We start from the raw sequence: 26,140 nt of genomic DNA, 5'->3' as shown, positions 1-26,140 counted from the left end.
TACAGCAGGTTTAAATGGTTGTGCTACCAAGTTTATCATCATTTTGTCTCGCCCGTTTGGTGATCAGTTGCCTGTCTTTTAAATTAACCTTTGCTAGAGCATTGCTGTTTTACAGTATGTTCGTTAAATTTTTAATAAATGCTGTTCTGTGTGTTAAAGGCCTTCAGCTATGACTGTGGTTACTTGCCTTAAAATTCTAATTGGGATCACATTGGCTTGTTTTTAAAACATTATTTGCTGTGTCTGTATTTTATGCTCATTTGGTAAATTGCAACGCACTTAAAACACTATAAATTACACAGTTGTTTATTCCTTCATTAATAACGGGTGATATCTTGATTTATTGCTGAGTCATGAATTACCATTTTAAAATAAATGTGTGTAATTGGAAAAGGGAACCAGTAGTAACTGATTATGGTCCCGTCTACAAACGTAACCTAATCCTGCCTTCCTTGACTACCAGGTTTCAAAACATTCCTTGTGTATCAGTCTACCTATTAGTGAAAACGGAATCATAATGCCTCAGTGGTTCCCCAGACTAGCCTTCACAGCCAGACAGAAAAATGCGGTGGGCGACTTTCTTTGGTAATAAGTAACTTCTAACGAATAATGTGATTTGATTCAAATTGACACTGGCTCTGGAACCTTGCGAACTTCTACTACCACAATGCAAAAATTTCAGTGATGAGTGTACATCTGAATGTTGCTGTTATTTTTAAGAACATCATCTCTTCAAAGTTCAAATGCCAATATAACAACACCGAAAAATTAATATCCGAGGGCTATTCGTAACGCAGCCTTCGTTTATTTTTTAAAAAAAATGTGGATGCGCTTCCAGACTTTGTTTCACAATACTGTGAAAGTATACACACTAATTTATTTTTCCAAATTGAGCCAGCTACACTGAAACACTTGTCGTAAGTTTTAAAATTTCGCATCCTGTACTCACCTGGCATCACATTTTTGATAATGAGTGAAGCTGATATAAGACAATAGCACCATCTATACTGCATTCACTTGCATCTGCATCTACATACATACTCCGCAATCCACCATACGGTGCGTGGCGGAGGGTACCTCGTACCACAACTAGCATCTTCTCTCCCTGTTCCTCTCCCAAACAGAACGAGGGAAAAATGACTGCCTATATGGCTCTGTACGAGCCCTAATCTTTCTTATCTTATTTTTGTGGCCTTTCCGCGAAATATAAGTTGGCGGCAGTAAAATTGTACCGCAATCAGCCTCAAATGCTGGTTCTCTAAATTTCCTCAGTAGCGATTCACGAAAAGAACGCCTCCTTTCCTCCAGAGACTCCCACCCGAGTCTCTGAAGCATTTCCGTAACACTCGTGTGATGATGAAACCTACCAGTAACAAATCCAGCAGCCCGCCTCTGAATTGCTTCTATGTCCTCACTCAATCCGACCTGATAGGGATCCCAAACGCTCGAGCAGTACTCAAGAATAGGTCGTATTAGTGTTTTATAAGCGGTCTCCTTTACAGATGAACCACATCTTCCCAAAATTCCACCAATGAACCGAAGACGACTATCCGCCTTCCCCACAACTGCCATTACATGCTTGTCCCACTTCATATCGCTGTGCAATGTTACGCCCAAATATTAAATCGATGTGACTGTGTCAAGCGCTACACTACTAATGGAGTATTCAAACAGTACGGGATTCTTTTTCCTATTCATCCGCATTAATTTACATTTCTCTATATTTAGAGCTAGCTGCCATTCTTTCCACCAATCACAAATCCTGTCCAAGTCATATTGTATCCTCCTACAGTCACTCAACGACGACCACAGCATCATCAGCAAACAGCCGCACGTTGCTATCCACCCTATCCAAAAGATCATTTATGTTGATAGAAAGCAACATCGGACCTGCCACACTTCCCTGGGCCACTCCAGATGATACCCTCAACTCCGATGAACACTCACCATCGAGGACAAAGTACTGGGTTCTATTACTTAAGAAATTACCTGGTTGCAAAGGCCACCTGTGGTGGCTGTTATTGGGTCACAGCGCTGCACCCGTCGTTAGATCATTCTGTATTGGCGACAAGTGTAGTGATCCGGCGGGAGAGGGCAAAAAGCTGACATCCTGTGACATCAAGCAGGCACGTGTGCGTGCAGCAACATGTGATCGAGCATTGTCTTGCTGAGAAACGGGGTCTGTGGTGGTGTGCACAAATGGTATGGCTGCTGGTAGCAGGACATCAGTCACGTAGGTCACATCGGTCTCAATGCCCTGGACACGCACTAACTGTGATTTGTGGCTGTATGCAATAGCACCTCACACCATAAGGCTATGAGTTGGCGCTATAAGTCTTTTGTGAATGCAGTCACTGTGATGCGCTCCCCCTGTTTGCGGCTAACTAAAATGCGGCCATCGTTTTCAAACAAACAGAAACTGGATTCGATTAAAAATACTATGTGATGCCATTGCTGTCCCCAGTTACGTCGTTCCGTACGCCATTGTCGACTAGCATCTTTTTGCACATTCGTCGAAGGTAGGCGGAGAAGTATACGACGCGCACGTAACCTATGCCGTAATAAATGGCGACATACTGTCACCCCTGATAGTGTACGATGTGTTACACCTTTCCACTGTTAAGCCAGAGCCGAGGAGGACGCAGATATATCCCGGAACGCCATTCGTAAAAGGCGTCGATCTATTCGGGGGGTTGTCTGGGTAGTGCGACCTGACCCATCTCGTCGTATTCTACGGCCTTCTGCTCAGAGACGTTGCACTGCCGGAATACTTCGTCCCACACTAGCAGCAATTTCCCGGATGGATACCTACAATGCGACCTCTTTTAAACTCACGGATTTGATCGTACGATTCGCCTATACGTCTGCAAGGCATCACGCACGTCTGCTCAAGTCACACTGACCCATTACCTTCAGTTTATAGTGACAACGTGAGTCGCAAGCACATTTTACCTGTTGGTTGTGTTGCGCCGCGATATCAGTATTGACCTGGAACCCGCAGACCAACGCGGTTCAAGTGCTAATAATTAATCTATCATTCCTGCAGAACAGACAGTTTACGGACTTTCTGGTTTTCTACAACATAATATTGGTCTTTTTTAACATAATATTGGTCCTATCTTGTTTTTCTTTTCTTTTTTTTTTACACAATATACAGATGCTGCTCTATATGTATTCTTACTTTGAAGTAGTTGTTCTGCTTCCAGTCATTCGAATTTTCGCTTCCACAACTCTGAGAATACGAACACACGTTTTCTTCGTATTTTTGCTGACTGTTGAATGTTATTGTTAACTTTCGAATGCTTACTAGTTAGTACACGTTCGACAGTTGCCAAGAATATTCAATAGTTGGTAGCAACACCAACTTTTTAAACCCAGCAGTTTCTGTTACTGACGTTATCTTTGAGAATTTTACAATTATTGTTTATCGCTGCAACTGAGAAATATTCTTCATTAATACAAATATTTGTTTTCAAGAAAACCGAGAAAGAAGTTCTCCGTCTGATCGAACCTAGCTCTCAACGATAACTAAATAGATAGTACTAAAGAATAAAAATAATAATAATAATAATAACGATAATGAATCAACCTCTGCCGCTGAGGGGAGAGGTGCATGAGATGTTAGAGGCTCTGTCTCCTTGGTTACTAATTCAACAAAACCATAATGTACAAAAGCAATCACGATTTCTGTCAGCTCGAAGTGAAACTAGCTTAAGAACGGGCATTCAGAACCACTATTATTTTATTTTTCGACTGTTCCATTGTAGTCGCAAATGAAATAACTGTTAACGGGCATCAACATTCCTCTTGATGTCATTATTTCTTTTTACACTACTGGCCATTAAAATTGCTACACCAAGAAGAAATGCGGATGATAAACGGGTATTCATTGGACAAATATATTATACTAGAACTAACATGTGATTACATTTTCACGCAATTTGGGTGCATAGATCCTGAGAAACCAGTACCCAGAACAACCACCTCTGGCCGTAATAACGGCCTTGAGTCAAACAGAGCTTGGATGGCGTGTACAGGTACAGCTGCCCACGCAGCTTTAACACGATACCACAGTTCATCAAGAGTAGTGACTGGCGTATTGTGACAAACCTGTTGACAAACCTGTTGCTCGGCCACCATTGACCAGACGTTTTCAGTTGGTGAGAGATTTGGAGAATGTGATCACTAGGACAGCAGTCGAACAGTTTCTGTATCCTGAAAGGCCCGTACAGAACCTGCAACATGCGGTCGTGTATTATCCTGCTGAAATGTAGGGTTTCGCAGGGATCGAATGAAGTGTAGAGCCACGGGTCGTAACACAGCTAAAATGTAACGTCCACTGTTCAAAGTGCCTTCAATGGGAACAAGAGGTGACCGAAACATGTAACGAATGGCACGCCATACCATCACGCCGCGTGATACTCCAGTGTGGCGATGACGAGTACAGGCTTCCAATGTGCGTTCACCACGATGTCGCCAAACACGGATGTGACCATCATGATGCTGTAAACAAAACCTGGATTCATCCGAAAAAAATGACTTTGTGCCATTCGTGCACCCAGGTTCGTCGTTGAGTGTGTGATGCAGCGTCAAGGGTAACCGCAGCCATGGTTTCCGAGCTAATAGTCCATGCTGCTGCAAACGTCGTCGAACTGTTCGTGCAGATGGTTGTCGTCTTGCAAACGTCCCCATCTGTTGACTCAGGAATTGAGATGTGGCTGCACGATCCGTTACAGCCATGCGGATAAGATGCCTGTCATCTCGACTGCTAGTGATACGAGGCCGTTGGGATCCAGCACGGCGTTCCGTATTACCCTCCTGAACCCACCGATTCCATATTCTGCTAACAGTCATAGGATCTCAACCAAAGCGAGCAGCATTGTCGCGATACGATAAACCGCAATCGTGATAGGCTACAATCCGACGTTTATCAAAGTCGGAAACGTGATGGTACGCATTTCTCCTCCTTACACGAGGCATCACAACAACGTTTCACCAAGCTACGCCGGTCGACTGCTGTGTGTGTGTGTGTGGGAAATCGGCTGGAAACTTTCCTCATGTCAGCACGTTGTAGGTGTCGTCACCGGCGCCAACCTTGTGTGAATGCTCTGAAAAGCTAATCATTTGCATATCACAGCATCTTCTCCCTGTAGGTTAAATTTCGCATCTGTAGCACGTCACCTTTGTGGTGTAGCAATTTTCATGGGCAGCAGAGTAGCTTTACATAGGCTATGGAAATAAAATCGTCGTTAATTTACGTTATGAGAGCAACAGGAAACGTAAGTAAGTTATGTAGACAAAATGTCTGTCTCGCTTCCTCCAGCAGTTTGAAGTTTCTTAACTGCTGCGTCGTATGGCTCTGTCCTATAGGAGAAGCGACTTGGACAGTGAAAAATTTGAAACGATGCAGAGGTAGGTGCGCCGGTGGCCTTCGTTAAAGCAAGAAGTATGCGTGTCTTCGAGCAAGTAAAGCTCCGCTATAACTTATGTAATGAGACGCTACAGGAGTGCCATCACCGACCAACAGGTTGTTTAACGGTATTCACTCTTACCAGGCGAAAACTGCTTCTCGTTAAGCGGTTTTCGTCACGCAAACTGAGTGGTTTGTTTTTCACTTTCTCACTGCCTTACAAACTAGCTGACATTGACAATCATTCCTTTGGATGAGACATTTTATCATCTCTTATCTGACAGTCTACGGTATCCTTCCATTACATGTAATTATGAAACATTTAGAAGTTAAATCGTTTCATGTCAGTGTATAGGCATATTGACACCGGATCTTACGGTCTGGGTAACAGCTGGCACGTCACTCAACAGTAATCGTGGTAACTGAGGACTGAAATTTTCAGAATATAACAAAGTACACATAGAATGTTATAATATATACAATTATCAATATATATGGCTCTGAGCACTACGGGACTTAACATCTGAGGTCATCAGTCCCCTAGACTTAGAACTACTTAAACCTAACTAACCTAAGGACATCACACAAACATCCATGCCCGAGGCAGGATTCGAACCGGCGACCGTAGCAGTCACGCCGTCCCGGACTGTAGCGCCTAAAACCTCTCGGCCACCGCGGCCGGCCAATTATCAATATATATGTAGAAATACAGTGCATAGTAAATGCTTTTCTTGGAGAGTTTCGGTGCAAATAGAATTAAATTGGAATTTTGAGGTACATGATACATGTAAAACAACTGCCAATGACAACTTCAACTGTTCCACTGTCTGCCATCTCGTTTTCACACCTTCTACTAGTCCACTGTCCGCCATCTTGTTATCACAGCTAATAGACAGTGAAAATGACAGCTCTAAATACTGAACGTGACTATGAGGAAGACGAAAAAAGAAACTGTAAGTGAAACATAATGTAAATTCACACACACACACACACACACACACACACACACACAACCTTTCGCATAAATTATTAATCTCAGACATAGCCAAAGCAGTTCTGATCTCGTAATTTTTGCGTAAATTTTTTGCCTACATTAAGTTTTATATAGTTGCAGGTGACAAACTGTAAAGGAAAACAGACACTATAAAAACGTAATACAACAGAAAAACCACACCATGTGGTAAGAAGGTATGAATACACAATTTTATGAGCTCCTCAAAAACCTGTAATTACAATTTAGAAACTAATATTTGTATGTATTTAAACAGTAAAGAACATTCCTTATGTTGAACAGCCATAACAGTTAAAAAAAAAAACACTGATGATGCTGCAACTGCAGTGAAACCTGTGTGGGGCAAAAATCAAAACTGTGTTTTTCTAAAGGCGGACCCCACTCAAAAACATATGTTATTATCACCATGGTGATCTCTCTACCAATATTCTTAGCAAAGAAGATGGAGTTGCCGACAGAGTTTAAGGGTGACCTCTTGCCGATGGGGTGGAAAATTGCCTATAAAAGTCAGAGGGATCAGCAGAATCTAACAGCGTGAAGATGTGGAAAGCAATAGAAATCCCTGCATCAAAAGCACGGAATGTGTATCCATAAGACTGAATAAAACACAACGGTGATCTCTCCACATTGCCAGACGAATTCGTTCCCACTCGGTACTCAGGTAGAGGTCTGTCAAGAAGAAAGTTATCACTAGAAAAAGACTCATTACTCAAGATAACTGTAACTTACCACGGGTCGACGCGTGGAATTTCAGACGCTTGAAGGTGACAGGGAAAACAGAACATCGGAAAACAGAAACGCAAAGGCTCAGTCTAATTATACTGGGGGTCACTGAGGTGACAGGGAAATAAGACAAAGATTTGTTACCAGTCGAATATATGAGGTGCATTCAAGTTCTAAGGCCTCCGATTTTTTTTCTAATTAACTACTCACCCGAAATCTATGAAACTGGCGTTACTTCTCGACGTAATCGCCCTGCAGACGCACACATTTTTCACAACGCTGACGCCATATTCCATGGCAGCGGCGAAGGCTTCTTTAGGAGTCTGTTTTGACCACTGGAAAATCGCTGAGGCAATAGCAGCACGGCTGGTGAATGTGCCGCCACGGAGAGTGTCTTTCATTGTTGGAAAAAGCAAAAAGTCACTAGGAGCCATGTCAGGTGAGTAGGGAACATGAGGAATCACTTCAAAGTTGTTATCACGAAGAAACTGTTGCGTAACGTTAGCTCGATGTGCGGGTGCGTTGTCTTGGTGAAACAGCACACGCGCAGCCCTTCCCAGACGTTTTTGTTGCAGTGCAGGAAGGAATTTGTTCTTCAACACATTTTCGTAGGATGCACCTGTTACCGTAGTGCCCTTTGGAACGCAATGGGTAAGGATTACGCCCTCGCTGTCCCAGAACATGGACACCATCATATTTTCAGCACTGGCGGTTACCCGAAATTTTTTTGGTGGCGGTGAATCTTTGTGCTTCCATTGAGCTGACTGGCGCTTTGTTTCTGGATTGAAAAATGGCATCAATGTCTCATCCATTGTCACAACCGACGAAAAGAAAGTCCCATTCATGCTGTCGTTGCGAGTCAACATTGCTTGGCAACATGCGACACGGGCAGCCATGTGGTCGTCCGTCAGCATTCGTGGCACCCACCTGGATGACACTTTTCGCATTTTCAGGTCGTCGTGCAGGATTGTGTGCACAGAACCCACAGAAATTCCAACTCTGGAGGTGATCTGTTCAACAGCAATTCGGAGATCCCCCAAAACAATTCTCTCCACTTTGTCGATCATGTCGTCAGACCGGCTTGTGCGAGCCCGAGGTTGTTTCGGTTTGTTGTCACACGATGTTCTGCCTTCATTAAACTGTCGCACCCATGAACGCACTTTCGACACATCCATAACTCCATCACCAACTGTCGATGAATTTCAATTGGTTTCACACCACGCAAATTCAGAAAACCAATTATTGCATGCTGTTCAAGTAAGGAAAACGTCGCCATTTTAAGTATTTAAAACAGTTCTCATTCTCGCCGCTGGCGGTAAAATTCCATCTGCCGTACGGTGCTGCCATCTCTGGGACGTATTGACAATGAACGTGGCCTCATTTTAAAGCAATTCGCACGTTTCTATCTCTTTCCAGTCCGGAGAAAACAAATCGGAGGCCTTAGAACTTGAATGCACCTCGTACAGTAAGATCAACAGCAGCGGAAAATAGAGTACCGGGAGTACGGTTCGTTATGAATAGGAGGGCAGACCAGAGAATGAGTTACTGCAATACGGTTATTCTCATCAGAAACGTTTGTAAACCAATGGAAACAATAGTTCAAGTACACACACCGACATCAAGAAGATGAGACAGAGTATATGAGGATACTGAACTGGCAATTCCGTATGTATAGGGAGATAATAATCTAATAATAATGGTCTATTCATATGTGGCAGTAGGACAACGAACAGAAGTAAGAGTTACGGGAGAATATTGAATTGTTAGTAAAAATGACATGGAAGAAAGACCAACTGAGTTCTAAAATATATTTCAGATAGTAATAGAGAATACGCCGTACAAAAATCGCAAGAGGACGATGTATACTTCGAAAAGGCCTGAACACAGGGAAACCTTCCAGGTCCATCACATCATCGTGAGACAGAGTCTCAAAAATAAGGTGTTGGATTGTAAGACGAATCCTGAAGAGATATAGACTCGCATCAGAATTTTGTAACGATAAAAACTGCAGATTAATTGAATTCTCGGAAGAATCGATGTGGAAAGAAGGAAAGAAGAGCATTACCGATGGAGGGCACCACGAACTTGTAAGTCATTTTCAGCCAGGTGCCCGGATACTTTTTATCACATACTGTACACCACATGACAGAGCTTGAAATGTGTCTCATTGTCCGTCTACATTTGGCCGGCTGGTCGATTCGTGGAAAAGACAGATTTATGGGGCATTAGGATGTGACAGTGGGACGATATTGCATTGCATGCGAACGTGAGGATAGAAAAACCCTTCGCCTAAGTTCTGGACAACCTCATCTGACCACCACAAGGGAAGATCACCGTGATATATACCTAGCACGTGATTTTCATTCCAAGGATTAGATATCTGCTGTATTGTTTTAATCCTTTACGATAAATTTCACTTTCTTTCCGTAAGTTTTACAACTGAGGAAATGCGTGCTTTCCGTACTTGGGTGTGTGTTGTAGCCAGTCTTTAACGGTCGTAAGCCGTAATTTTAATAAAAGTAATCTTTAATTAGGTTAATTGAAATATTTAAGTGTTAGTTATAAAAATGAATACAATATAAACCTAAGAGTGTAAAGGAGTGAGAATTCCGTAGATCAGAATTCATTTTTTTTTTGTACCAATCTACAAGAAACAGAGACAATAGTGTCTCGCTGTTACTATGTTGAGATTTGTTCTGTAAAAGTCTTGTCCGTTAGCACATATCGCTTCGACGTGATATGTAATTGTGAACTGGAAGTTTAAACAATATATCAGTATTATGAAAACCGTGTTTTATCCGATGTATTCCAAAAAGTGAATTCGCCGTATGATCGGTATTGATTCCAAAGATCACGAGTTTTTCACAAGTGTGATAAATCATTTACAGAAATAGAGATAGTTAAAGAGACTGAAAATTTTTAACAGATCAAGAATATGGACAGCGAACAGCATTGAAGTGATAATACTTGATACTCGTTTTCTGAAATTTTAATGTAGCGAACATTACTCTAAGTGATGGTCCATTGTTCAATAATCGACTAATATTAACTATCAGCTTAGCATCACTAGTCGCTGTAGAAAGCAAGTATTGAAAGCATATTCGCAATGAGAAATTGGTTTTAGAATACAAAGCAAACTACATTTCAGTTTGGTAGGCCCAAAACTACAAAAGCAGATAATGAAAGACATTTTTTATTTGTGATTACTTTCTGTTACAGAAGTCAATCAACGACGTTTAGTTCCCGGTAATAGCGAACTGTATTTACGCTGGATCCTGAATAGTTTTGTCTTCTTCCACATCCCTGAGATACATCGATGTGCGCTTCATAATAAAATCTACTGCCAGAACTTAACAAGAAAGAAGCCACGGAAGGACATTGAACTTTTAATACAGCGATCACTAAAAAATAGCCAGCAGAACTCCAGATTAAATGTAGTGTGTGTGTGTGTGTGGGTGGATGGGTGGGTGGGTGGGTGTGTCTGTGTGGGGGCGCACGCACGCTCGCGCTCGTGTCTTTAGTGCGTTTTCATATTTTAATTGTTGTTGGAGTTTCATGATTCTATCACATTTATCCAAGCTCAGTCATAAAATTTTACACTGGGCACTAAAATCGTTGCTGTACAACCCCCAAAAAACTCACCGTATCGCCATCATCAACATGATCATATTGAGAACGATAACAACAATCAGCGTACACAGCCTAATAGGTAATTGTTCAAAATTTATTTAATTTGTATGGAAGACAAACTGTTTCTAAAATGCACCATTCATAAACCTTTCGGACACACGGTAATGCAAATAAGTAATAGTTTTGTTCTTTTCAGAATTTGTGACATTATGCTGAAGATGGTATATTCAACTCTGATGCACACATTTAAAAAATGTTTTGCATCACCCCGGTTCCAAGAATTCCTGAAGATAGACGTTGACTGTGGATATTATATCACAGACACAGTCCCTTTGGCTGTTCAGAGATGTCACTAAACCAGACCAAAGATGTAAACAACCATGCATGATCAGCGCCTGTTAGACAGATGGGGTCCGACAGCCGATCAGTTCCAGTCATTCCACCAGGAAGAAGGTACACGGCTAATGTTGCCTGTAGTTCAACCATGCTTAGACGTTCAATACCGCGGTTGGATCGTGTCCGCATTGTTACTTTGTGCTAGGAGGGGCTCGGAATGAACCAAAGCGATGTTTTCCGGACATGGAGGCGATACAGAGAGAGAGGAACTGTCGATGACATGCCTCGCTCAGGCCACCCATGCGCTACTATTCCTCCAGTGGATGACTGCTACCTATGGATTATGGCTCGGAGGAACCCTGACAGCAACGCCACCAAGTTGAATAATGCTTTTCGTGCAGCCACAGGACGTCGTGTTACGACTCAAACTGCGCGCAATAGGCTGCATGTTGCGCAACTTCACTCCCGGCGTCCATGGCGAGGTCCATCTTTGCATCACGACACCATGCAGCGCGGTACAGATGGGCCCAACAACATGCCGAATAAACCACTCTGGATTGGCGTCACGTTCTCTTCACCGATGAGTGTCGCATATGCCTTCAACCATACAATCATCGGAGATGTGTTTGGAGGCAACCCGGCCAGGCTGAACTCCTTAGACACACTGGCCAGCGAGTGCAGCAAGGTGGAGTTTCCCTGCTGTTTTGGGGTGGCATTATGTGGGGCCGACGTATGCCTCTGGTGGTCATGGTAGGCGCCGGAACGGCTGTATGATACGTGAATGCCATCCTTCGGCCGATAGTGCAACCATATCGTCAGAATATTGGCGAGGCATTCGTCTTCATGGACAATTCGCGTCCCCATCGTGAACATCTTGTGAATTACTTCTTTCAGGATAATGACATCGCTCGGCTAGAGTGCCCAGCATGTTCTCCAGACATGAACCCTATCGAACATGCCTGGTATAGACTGAAAAGAGGTGTTTATGGACGATGTAACCCAGTCACTCTGAGGGATGTACGCCGAATCTCCATTTATGGGTGGAACAATGTGGACCAACAATGCCTTGATGAACTTATGGATAGTATGCCACAACGATTACAGGCATGCATCAGTGCAAGAGGACGTGCTACTGGGTATTAGATGTACCGATGTGTACAGCAATCTGGACCACCACCTCTGAAAGTCTCGCTGTATGGTGGTACAACATGCAATGTGTGGTTTTCATGAGGAATAAAAAGGGCGGAAATGATGTTTATGTTGATCTGTATTCCAATATTCTGTACTGGTTCCGGAACTCTCGGAACCGAGGTGATGGAAGACATTTTTGACGTGTGTATTTTACAAAGTGATTTTTGGGGTTCTGTACCTCAATGCGTGGAAACGGAACCTCTACAGGAACACTTTGTTGTTCGTCTGTCCGTCTGTCTGTCTTTCTGACCGGTAAGACCCTTTCTAAGAAGGAACAACAAGAGATATCGAGTTGAAATTTATGTCACATATTAAGGCCTATGGCCCCTCGAAAGGATGCGAAATTTAAGCTTCTAAGTCATTGCAAGCAAATGATTCTGTTATTTATGTCACGTATTTCGATACTCGCAAACTCACTCATCCAATTGTACAGGGCACTTCCCGCTGGCCGACCAGAGTGGTCGAGCGGTTTTAGGCGCTACAGTCTGGAACCGCGCGATCGCTACGGTCGCAGGTTCGCATCCTGCCTCGGGCATGGATGTGTGTGATGTCCTTAGGTTAGTTAGGTTTAAGTAGTTCTAAGTTCTAGGGGACTGATGACCCCAGCAGTTAAGTCCCACAGAGCTCAGAGCCATTTTGAACTTTCCGTTGACCCAGAATCACGAAATTTGACAAGAAGTTAGGTTTCATAAGGCAAGTAAAGGGAGAAGCATGAAAATTGTTAATTTATGATTATATCGCCTCTCAATGATGTGAGTAATCGCAAGGAACAACACATGGTTAGGATTTCACGTTAAGTTAAGGATGCCCTTTCTCCTGTTGGATAACTGGGCTAGATACGGAAACACATGCCGCTGACCAGGCTTCCAAAAGATGTACTTGCAGCTCGCCATTGTGGTACATGAAATCATTATTGTGATTATTATTATTATTACCAACGTACATAATTAAGTTCGTTCGGAACTTTCAGAGCGCAATTCTTAATCGCACTTGTTTCTTCTAATACCTATCTGTGTACGTTTTGTCGAAATAGGATTGTTGATGATTAATTCTACAGGTGGATGTATGAATCTTGAAATGTATCTACGTGCCGGCCGCTGTGGCCGAGCAGTTCTAGATGCTTCAGTCCGGAACCACGCTGTTGCTACGGTCGCAGGTTCGAATCTTGCCTCGGGCATTGATGTGTGTGATGTCCTTAGTTAGGTTTAAGTAGTTCTAAGTCTAGAGGACTGATAACCTCAGATGTCAAGTCCCACAGTGCTTAAAGCCATTTAAACCATATCTAAGTAATAATGTTCGAATGCAGACATGTTTCTTCGTGTCCTTCCGGTTTGTGTAAAGCATAACTCAGGTCTAAACTCTCAACCAGACCGAAATTTCCTAGAGAAAATTTTCTATTCGAAGGCTGACGAGCAGCAACGACTCGGAACGACCTGCAGCTGAATCCAGATAACACTCGCCTCCTTTTGTGTCTAGGAATCCTGCATACTCAGTTCCTTAGACAAATAATCAAACAACAGGGATTAATGAGTTTTATTACAACAAGACAAGTACAAATACTTAACTCTGACCTGAGAAGTTTTGTAGTCCTTTATACACGATCATCAACAAGTGCAGTTGCCGGCCGCCGTGGCCGAGTGGTTCTAGGCGCTTCAGTCTGAAACCGCGTGGCCGCTACGGTGGCAGGTTCGAATCCTGCCTCGGGTATGGATGTGTGTGATGTCCTTAGATTAGTTACGTTTAAGTAGTTCTAAGTTCTAGGGATCTGATGACCTCAGATGTTAAGTCCCATAGTGTTCAGAGCCATTTGAACCATTTGAACAAGTGCAGTTAGACAGATGTGTCCCAAGGTAAGAGGGGCATACAAAATAATCAGCCTTCTTCGAAGTAGACAAACACAAGTAACACTTCTGGTCGTAGCGACCGCTAACAAGTGTCTGTCAACTGAACTGCAGTGACTGCTGATCTGTAACTGTGCTACGTAGATTGCTAATGAAGGGGCTACAATGCGTCGACTAACAAAGTAAGTGACGTTGAAGCTGCTATCGAAGTGGACGCCACCAGTCGGGAGCGGCGCTTACGTCGTCTTCACTTAGGGGCCCCTGCTGCCGCGTTGTGGTCGTGGAGAGAGGTCGGTCGGCGTGCGATTGGCTGACCTCTTCTCACAGCCTTCTCTTCTCTGTCGTTCCCGAAAAGCGTGCCGGCGCTGACTTTACGCTGTAACACCTCCAACGTATGATAATCTTCATACGCTACTGCACAGCGAGTTAGAAGCTTCATTAACAAGAAGGGACACAAAACACAGGGCAATAGCGAATTGTTTACTTGTCAACAGTGCTTTCTCTTTGCTAAATGAACGGAACTAACAAAAATGAACTACCGTTTACTGTATTCGAAAGACAATTGTACAAAAATGAAACTCACTGTTTCTGCTAATACGACACTTAAACTAGTGAAATTAAATACGTCATATATCATATGTAAATAAAATTATACATTTACAAAGTTTGAGTGAATCTTGCTGAATAGGGGTCTATGGTTAGTGTCCAGGGCCTCACACTATCTTGTATCGCTTCCGGTAATTCTGGTTGGCTAAGTCTTTCTAAGGAAGGAGGAAGACGATAGCATACGGCATCGAATGCCGTGTCCAAAGCAACCTTCGGTGTGACCGCGGTTTCACTGTTATACTTGTGCTGGTAATATACATGTTCTGTCATGTTGCGAATTTGTACCTGGAAAAATAAAACAAAAAAAACTAATTCACAATTATAAAAATTTGTATATGCTTTCTTCTAGGATAACATTTGCAGGAGAACAAATGTCCTTACGAACTTCATTGTTTCACATGACCACTTGTGCCATGTTTTGGAATATGGTCCTTTCCTTCTGGAGATCCCTGTATGCAAACGCAATCTCATCTCAATTAACTACATTCATACTGCTTACTCGTCCACTTGAGTTTCTCAGCGTACACAAACCGACGAGATGTTTGTAAACAGTAGCTACGCTACTCTGTAACGGCTTGTATGGTTTCAGAAGAGCACCTCGGACTTTCACCGCGTGTCTATATCTCATTGGGCACACCACAAGTGCGTCCTCTTTCGACACACGGTAGCTATTGACAGACCTTAATGCACAACATCTCGACCAGTCCTGGTCATTCCGTGTAGTTGTCTCACACGCGCTTGCACAGATGCCCTTCATTTGGCATTAGTCACCCAAGACCTACCATTCCCCCGTTTCACCGCTCCTTGTTTTATAGCAGTGTAGCAGACCACTAATTACGAATCGAGTGGGACTAGACTCTAGACTCGCACTCTGGAGGACGATGTTTCAAATCTCCGTCCTACCACCCAGATTTAGGTTTTGCGTGATTTCCCTAACATCGCTTAAGGCAAATTTCGGGTTAGGTCCCTTAAAGTGGTCAAGGTCGATTTTCCCGCTCACCCTTCCCCAAAAGAAGCTCGTCCTCTGTCTCTTGTCTTCCCGACTAATTACAATATTGCTAATGCCGTCACCGATCTATCTCTGGAAAGTCCCTCGGTTTTATATCTGTAGCTTTCTTGACAGTAGGGGTCTACTTTAATAAAACGACAAGAAGAACATTGAATATTTCAATGGGTGATACTAGAGAAAACTGGAATAAATCTTCCCATATAATATGTGTATAATTTTTATTTTCCACAGAGATACGGACAGCTGTTAGAATGTAACTCAAACATATACAGATGGTAAGAGCAAAGGCAAGTAATTATGCTCAAAGTTGATTTCCATAAATTCCACCTCCGACTTCAACATGCCTTCGAATTCTCTTCACAGCACCACATGTCTCTCCTGTGCTGTCGTCTTCGCATTATTTTATAAGGGCGGAATTATACATAACTCAATCAATCAATTCGACCCTTGTGTTTATTTATCTTTGTGGACTACGCCTCTCAACCACTCCCACAGGAGAACATCCAACGGGGTCAACAAATATCTTCAGCTAATCTTTTCATTACATTTCTACTACATCCAAAATCGTCGGCACTGTACTTTCGCCAATATTGGTCTATCTTTACGATAACCCGTGTACTCCTTCTAGTGGCAAATTAAGTACTTTTGGATGATTCTACAGGTGTCACACTAAGTGGTCCATTGCCTTGATAGAGATTTTCCAATTAATAACAAGTCAATCATTTCTGTAATCTCATGTCATACTTTGTCTGCCGACTTCATTTTTAATTTACTATTCTAGCTTCCACTTCCATTCCGTAGAGCATTCCAGCAGCTCAAGTTTCATTCCATACTATATAACCTTCCTCCTCTCTAACGTAGTTCGTATCCAGCCAATATTTTGTTTATGACATGTACAGATTTAGGAACTTTCCCAGTTCCAAGAATATTTTTGTTACAAGTAGTCGGTTTCGGGGATTATCTTTTTCTTCACCTGTGCCGTACAGCTTCCTTTGGCAAACTTTATTTATTTTGCTTCCGACGTAGAAGAATTCTTTCACGTTTCTGTCTCCAGTCCTTCCTCGTTTTGATATTTAGCTAGCCAGTATTATGATTGCAACTACTATTCACAATTTACGTACCCTCCTTCTTTAAAATGAACAGAAATTCGGTACAAAATAAGATGTCCATTCGATCTATCAAATATAGAACATATTCTTTACTTTCAGCCACAAAGGAAATATTGTCACGGGCTCTTAGTGTTTCAGTTCATTCCCCTTAGACATCCATTCCACACTTAGCTTTTACTGTCATTCTCTTCGAAACACAATATTTTTAATATTTATTTTAATATTTATTCTTTCTATAGGGTTTTTAATTATTAGTCCTAAGTTGATTAGAATTTTATTAGGATAGGATGGTTTAGGTTTAGTTTCTTATTGTTTAGTTATTTATTATCAAAATGTAAAATCTTATAGTGCGGGTATGTTAACTGCACTTTCTAATCGTATTGGTGATGTTGCTATTTTAATTTCTATTGCTTGAATATTGAATTTTGGCGGTTGAAATTATATTTATTATTATGATTTTATTTCTAATTCTTTTGAAATAAAGCTTATTACTATATTAATTGTTTTAGCAGCTATAACTAAAAGAGCTCAAATTCCCTTTTCTTCTTGACTTCCTGCTGCTATGGCTGCCCCTACTCCTGTTTCTGCTTTGGTTCATTCTTCTACTCTTGTTACTGCTGGGGTTTATTTATTAATTCGTTTTAGACCAATATTAGATACTTATAATTGTGGTTGATTCTTACTTTTAATTGGTTGTATAACTATGTTTATGGCCGGTTTGGGTGCAAATTTTGAATTTGATTTGAAGAAAATTATTGCTCTTTCTACTTTAAGACAACTTGGTTTAATAATAAGAATTTTGGCTATGGGCTATCCAAAACTTGCATTTTTTCATTTATTAGCACATGCTTTATTTAAGGCTTTATTGTTTATGTGTGCAGGTTCAATAATTCATAATTTAAAGGATTCTCAGGATATTCGTTTTATAGGTTCAATTGTTAATTTTATGCCTTTAACTTCAGTTTGTTTTAATGTTTCTAGTTTATCTTTGTGTGGTATACCATTTTTAGCAGGTTTTTATTCAAAGGATTTAATTATTGAGATGGTTTGTTTAAGATGAATTAATTGTTTGATTTTTTTCTTTATTTCTTTTCTACTGGTTTAACTGCTTCTTATTCTTTTCGTCTTTTTTATTATTCAATATCTGGTGACAATAATTTTTATTCTAGATTTTCTTTTGACGATAAGGGTTATTATATTTCTTTTGGTATAATTGGTTTATTGTTTGTTGCTGTTTTTGGTGGTAGTCTTTTGTCTTGGTTAATTTTTCCTGTTCCTCATGTGATTGCCTTGCCTTATTATTTGAAGTTTTTAACTATTACTGTAGTTGTTTTAGGTGCTTATTTGGGTTATCTTATTTCTAATTTTGATTTTTCTCAAAATTTATTTTCTTTAAGTATGCTTTCTTTTGTTAGATTTGCTGGTTCTATGTGGTTTATACCTTTCATTTCAACTAAGTTTATTAGATATTTTCCTTTAAAATTGGGTTATTATTCATCAAAGTCATTTGATTATGGTTGAGGTGAATTATTTGGTGGTCAAGGTTTATATAGACTATTTATTTATTTAATTAGTTATATGCAAGGTTGATATGATTCTAATTTTAAGATTTATCTTTTAACTTTTATTTTTTGAATATTTATTTTGGTGGTATTATTTTTCGTTTACTTAAATAGCTTATAATTAGAGCGTGACACTGAAGATGTTAAGGAAGTATTTTTACTTTTAGGTATTTATAAATATACATATATTATTTTTACAGTGAAAATGTAAAGTTTTATTTAAACTATATAAATTTTAGAAATGTTAACGGAGTTTAACCGCTAATATAAAAAGTTAGCAGCTTTCATATTGGCTTTACATTTCCTTAATTGGAACTTTATAGTTCAATTATATTATTAACAGTAATACGCCTCTTTTTGGCTTCAATTAATAAGAATAAAGGTATTTTATTTACCAATCTTCCAGGTTGAAACTGACTGCTATACTTCGCTTCTTATTCTATTTAAGGTTGATTGATTATATCAATACTTTTTGAATGCAACCCAAATGTTATAGTTAACTACAACCCTTTATTCTGCTCATTGTAAGGCTCCTTGATTTCATTCATGGTATAGTCCACCTAATAATACTATAATAAAAAATATTGTTGATACTGTTCAGATTATAACGTCTGAAGTTTTAAAAATAATTACAATTGGAAGGATTAATGCGATTTCTACATCAAAAATTAAGAAAATTACTGCAATTAAGAAGAATCGAAGTGAGAATGGTATTCGCGCTGATCTTTTTGGGTCAAGCCCACACTCAAATGGTGATCTTTTTTCTCGGTCATTAATTAATTTTTTTGATAATGTTGTTGCAAGGATTATAACAATTATTGGAATAATAAATCTAATAAAAATTCTTGTAGATAAAATTAGGATTGTTTTTCTTGATTTATATCAAGCTTTTTGATTGGAAGTCAAATGTACTATTTATACTAGAAAAACAATTATCTACCTCATCAATAAATAGAAATATATAAGAATAATCATACTACGTCTACAAAGTGTCAGTATCATGCTGCTGCTTCAAACCCAAAGTGGTGTCTTGGTGAGAATTGATTTATTGAATGTCGAAGTAGACATGTTGATAAGAAAATTGTTCCGATAATTACATGTAGACCATGAAATCCTGTTGCAACAAAGAATGTTGATCCATAAACTGCATCTGCAATGGTGAAGGGTGCTTCTCAATATTCATATGCTTGAAGTATAGTGAAGTATAGTCCTAGTAGTACTGTGAAGAATAATCCTTGTAATGCTTGAGTATGATTAGATTCTATTAGACTATGATGTGCTCATGTTACTGTTACTCCTGACGCTAAAAGAATAGCTGTATTAAGTAATGGAATTTGTATAGGATTGAAAGGTTGAATTCCTATTGGGGGTCATAATATTCCTAGTTCAATAGTAGGTGCTAGTCTTCTTCTAAAAAATGCTCAGAAAAATGAAACAAAAAATTGTACTTCTGATGCAATAAATAAAATTATTCCTCATCGTAATCCAATTGATACAAATCCTGTATGTAGTCCTTGGTATGTTCCTTCTCGGACTACATCTCGTCATCATTGGATTATAGTTAGAAGTGTAATTCGAAATCCAATTATAAATAAGTTAATGTTAAATAGGTGGAATCATTTTGCTAATCCTGATACTAGAACTATTGCTCCAATTGCTCCTGTTAATGGTCAAGGTCTGTAATCTACTAAGTGGAATGGGTGGTTTGAGTGAGTTGTTAACATAAGTTTAGTATACTTCTCTAGAATATAAAGTTCTTAAAATTGAGAAAACATAGGCCTGAATTATCGCTACTGCTGATTCTAGAATTAATAGAAGTATTTGTCCAATAATTAATAGTGAAATTAAGTTTATTGCCATAGATGCTCCTGTATTTCCTAGTAACGTTAATAGTAAGTGTCCTGCAATTATATTTGCTGCTAGTCGTACTGCTAGTGTACCTGGTCGAATGACATTTCTAATTGTTTCAATTAATACTATAAATGATATTAATGCAGGTGGTGTTCCTTGTGGAACAAGGTGTGCAAATATGTGATTTGTATGATTAATTCATCCAAATAATATAAATCTTAATCATATAGGTAGAGCAATTGCAAATGTTAATGCTATATGTCTTGTTCTAGTAAAGATGTAAGGGAATAATCCTATGAAATTATTAAATAGTATTATAATAAAGATTGAAATGAAGATGAATGTTGTTCCATTAAATGATTTTGGTCCTAGCAATGTTTTAAATTCATTGTGTAAGGTTAAGTTTAGTTTATTTCAAATAATATTAATTTGTGATGGTGTAAGTCAAAACATTGATGGGATTAATAATAATCCTAGGAATGTTCTAGTTCAATTTAATGATAAATTGAAGATATTAGTTGATGGATCAAATGTTGAAAATAAGTTTGTTATCATTTTCAATTCAAGTTCTTTATATCAATTGTTCTTTTTTCTGCTCTTTTAATAAGGTTTGGTTTAAATGAGAAAAAGTTTATTTGATTAAATAAAATTAATGTAGTCGAAAATATAATAAATAGGGAGAATCATATGAGAGGGGATATTTGAGGGATTTGGATTGAATTCCCCATCAGAAGTAGTCGTTAATTTACTATTTTTTGGTTTAAGAGACCATTACTTACTTTCAGTCATCTGATGTATTTCAAGGTGTACTAATTATTTAGTTATTTTAGATTGACACTCTAATGTTATATATTTTAACTAAGTCCTTAGATTATCTTAGATAATCACTTGATAAATAAGTTTACTGAAGTTCTTTCAATTACAATTGGTATAAATCTGTGGTTTGCTCCACAGATTTCTGAGCATTGTCCAAAGAATAGTCCAGGCCGGTTTATTGTAAATGTTCCTTGGTTTAGTCGACCTGGCGTTGCGTCAATTTTAACTCCTAATGCAGGCACTGCTCATGAGTGTAGAACGTCTGATGCTCTTGTTAATACTCGTACTTCTGTATTTATTGGTAAAATTGTTCGGTTATCTACATCTAGAAGTCGAAATCCGTCGTTTTCTAGGTCTTGTTCTGGCGTTATATAAGTGTCAAATTCTACATCTATAAAGTCTGAATATTCATATCTTCAATATCATTGTCGTCCAATTGTTTTAATTGTAATTATTGCGTCTACTGAATCATCAAGTAAATATAGTAGTCGTAATGATGGTAGTGCAATAAAAATTAGTGTAATTGCTGGTAGTGCTGTTCAGATTGTTTCAATTAAATGCCCGTGAAGTATGTTTCGGTTTGTATAGGCAATGAATAATATGTAACTTAGGGCATAGCCTACAATTACTGTAATTAATAATAATACGACCATAGTATGATCATGGAAGAATGATAGTTGCTCCATTAATGGTGAAGCTCCATCTTGAAGGGATAAATTTGATCATGTTGCCATTAATTAATTTTTCTAATAAAAGGTCAAACCTTTATTTGTAGAGCTTAAATCTACTGCACTAATCTGCCATATTAGAATCTAGAAATTAATGGTAGCTCTGAGTAACTGTGTTCCACAGGTGGGTTACTTTGTAGCCATTCTGTTGATCTTCTTATATTAGCTCTAAATATGATTGCCCGGTTTGTAACCATTCTTTCTCATATAATTACAATGAATATAATGATTCCTACAATAGAAATTGTGGACCCAATTCTTGATACTACATTTCATGATGTATATGCGTCTGGATAGTCTGAATATCGTCGTGGTATTCCTGCTAGTCCTAGGAAGTGCTGAGGAAAAAATGTTAAGTTTACTCCAATAAATATAATTGTAAATTGGATTTTTAATCATGTATTATTTATAGTTAATCCTGTAAATAATGGGTATCATTGAATAACACCTCCTATGATTGCAAATACTGCTCCTATGGATAATACATAATGGAAGTGGGCTACTACATAATATGTATCATGTAATACGATGTCAAGTGATGAATTTGCTAATACTAATCCTGTTAGTCCACCAATTGTAAATAGAAAAATAAATCCTAAAGCTCATAATAACGGTGGATTGAATTTGAATTTAGTTCCATATAGTGTAGCTAATCATCTGAATACCTTGATTCCTGTAGGTACAGCAATAATTATTGTTGCTGATGTAAAGTATGCTCGTGTGTCAACGTCTATTCCTACTGTGAATATATGATGTGCTCATACAATAAATCCTATTAGTCCAATTGATAATATAGCATAAATTATACCTAATGTTCCAAATGATTCAATTTTTCCTCTTTCTTGACATACAATGTGAGAAATAATCCCAAACCCCAGTAGAATTAAAATGCAAACTTCTGGGTGCCCAAAGAATCAGAATAGGTGTTGATATAAAATTGGGTCACCTCCTCCCGCAGGGTCAAAGAATGATGTATTTAAATTTCGATCTGTTAATGGTATAGTAATAGCCCCTGCTAATACTGGAAGCGATAAAAGGAGGAGAAGGGCTGTAATAGCTACAGATCAGACAAATAAAGGTGTTTGATCTAGAGTTATACTTTCTGATCGTATATTAATTGCTGTTGTAATGAAGTTTACTGCACCAAGAATAGATGATACACCTGCTAAGTGAAGTGAAAAAATAGCTAGTTCTACAGATGCCCCCCCATGTGCGATAGCTCCTGCAAGAGGAGGGTAAACTGTTCATCCTGTACCAGCACCGTTATCTACTATAGAAGATGTAAGAAGAAGGGTAAGTGAAGGCGGTAGTAATCAAAAACTTATATTATTTATTCGTGGGAACGCTATATCTGGTGCACCAATTATTAATGGTACGAGTCAATTACCAAATCCACCAATTATAATAGGTATTACTATAAAAAAAATTATTACAAATGCGTGGGCTGTAATAATGACATTATAAATTTGGTCATCTCCAATTAGAGATCCTGGTTGACCAAGTTCAGCACGAATAAGTATTCTTATTGATGTTCCTACTATTCCTGCTCACGCTCCAAATAAGAAGTATAAAGTACCAATATCCTTATGGTTTGTTGAGAATAATCATTTTTGCGGTAAGATGGCTGAATTTAAGGTGGTAGACTGTAAATCTACTTATGAGATGTTTCTCTCTTACCATACTTTAGGTCTTATATTCAATTATGATTCTAGACTGCAATTCTAGAGGTGTAAAATTTTACTAAGGCCTAAAAGATTATTCCTTTAATTATAACTTTGAAGGTTATTAGTTTGTTTAACTTAAGTCCTTAGTACAGTGAGATTAAGGTTGATGTTGAGATTAATCCTATTGTTGAAATTATTACTGTTATAGGAAGAATAATTCTTGATTTTTGAGACTTTATTTTTATAGATCACGAATTTTCTGTGTATGATATAATTAGGGCTGAGAATCTAATACGTATATAATAATAAAGTGTGATTGTAGTTAATACAACCATAATTGTTATAATAGTTGTTATGTTATTTTCCATCAATGATTGTATTACAATTCATTTTGGTAGAAATCCAAGAAATGGTGGTAAACCACCTAATGATAAAAGGGATAAGAATATTATGAATTTAATTTCAGTTTTTATATTTCTGGCTGAATAGATCTGATTTATAAAAAATAGATTTATTTGCTTAAATAATAGGACCATAATTAATCTTAATAGTGAATAAATAATAAAGTATAGTTCTCAAATGTTTTCTCTAACTGTTAGGGATCGAATTATTCACCCTAAATGTCGAGGAATATGCTAGAAGTTGTCGTAGCGATGTTTGATTTAAACCACCTATTGCCCCAATAATAATTCTTAGAATAATAATTGTTCAAATGAAAGTTCTTAGTTGAATACAATAAGATAATACTATTATTGAGGCAAGTTTTTGTCATGTTATTAGTGTTAAACAATTATTTCATCTTGAAGCTCCTATTACTTCTGGAAATCAGAAATGAAAGGGTGCAGCCCCAATCTTTAATAATAATCTAGATCTAATTATTATTGATGGAATAAATTTTGTTTCTCATCCTATTGGATACTTTATTTGAATCAGCAAAATTGAAAATAATAGTATTGTCGATGCTATTGCTTGGACAATAAAATATTTAATTGATGATTCATTTATTATTATATTTTTATTTCTTGTTAGGACCAGAATAAATGAAAGTAAGTTGATCTCAAGTCCTATTCAAACTCCGAATCAGGAGTTTGATGAAATGGACAGGATCGTTCCTATCATTAATGTTGATAGGAAGAGAAGTTTTGTAGAGTTGTTGGAAATAAAAAAGGAGAGGATTGATACCTCTATAAATGGGGTATGAACCCATTAGCTTGTTTAGCTTACCTTTTTACATTAAGGTGTATGATGCACGTTAGTTTTTGATACTAAAGGAGGTAGTTTAATTCTGTCTTATGTAATTTTTAATGAAGGTAATTTTATTTTCTTGATTTACCCTATCAAGGTAAACCTTTAATCAGGCACTTCATTTATATTTAATATATAAATTAAAATTTTTTTTTTAGAAATTTGTTTATGTATTATTTTGGTTATTTCTAATTAATTTATCTCGGTTAGGATAATCTGAATATATATAATAAATAATTTATATTAATATATTACATTTAATTAAATTTAAATACTTATAATGTTATTTTATAATTATTAAATGATTATTTTAATACATTTATTTACCTAGGATTATAGCAACTATTGTTTTAGCTTAAAATAGGTTATTATATTATAAATTATATAATAATATCTAAATTAATATTAAATATTATTATAATTGGATATAATAAATATAATTAATATTATTAAATATAAAGTTTTATATTAATATAAATAATTATATTAATTATAATAATATAATTTAATATATTATCTATAATTAAATTATTTAACTAATTAATATTTAAGTTAACTTAATATAAAGTTAATTTTATATTAATAACATATTACATTAAATTACATAATTATATTAAATATATTTATTATATTATTTAATCTTTCTTTATTATTAGTGAAAAGAAAGATTAAATAAGAAAGAATATAATACATTTATCGGTATACATGTTCCATATTAATCTTTATTTATATATAATAGAGAAGTTGTTGTGGTCATTCTAGGGTGCGTTTCTTTTTTTTATTGTTATTTTTGTGTTTCTTTTCTTTTTTTTTTCTTTAAATATTTGATACGTTTATTTTTTCTTATTTTTATAAATTTTTAAATTTCTTATTTTGTTTCCAAAAGTTTTATTCTTGCTTATTTATTCACTTTTTCTTTGTATTATATGTAAGTTTTGTTAAACTAAATGTTCTATTTTGCAGTAATTTGATTTAATTATCAAGTGATTTTGGATTTAGCAATTGATTTAGTATCGGCATAATTCGTGCCAGCAGCCGCGGTTATACGATTGATACAAGTGAATATTATTGGTTAAAACAGTTATTTATATTTTTAGGGTTAAAATATAAAGGGGGAGTATTTTTTTGTTTAGTTTGCTTAAGTATTTTAATTAAAAATGTTGTTTTGTGGAATCAATGATATGAATTTTTTCATCTTAGGCCGTGAATTTGTTTTCTATTTGTTCTTTGAGTTTTTTTTCTTTATTTTTTTCTAGAACTATAATTTTTATTTTGGGTATTTATTATTAAATAATTGATTATAGAGTTTTTGTTAAATGAGAGCTTTTTAATCTAAATGGTTCTATGGTTGTTATGACTTTAATTTTGGATTGAATGTCTCTTATTTTTATATCTCTTGTTATGTAT

Source organism: Schistocerca piceifrons, chromosome 8, assembly GCF_021461385.2.
Source record: "Schistocerca piceifrons isolate TAMUIC-IGC-003096 chromosome 8, iqSchPice1.1, whole genome shotgun sequence".
In the NCBI taxonomy this organism is placed as follows: domain Eukaryota; kingdom Metazoa; phylum Arthropoda; class Insecta; order Orthoptera; family Acrididae; genus Schistocerca; species Schistocerca piceifrons.
Note: the sequence above shows the minus strand (reverse complement) of the source record.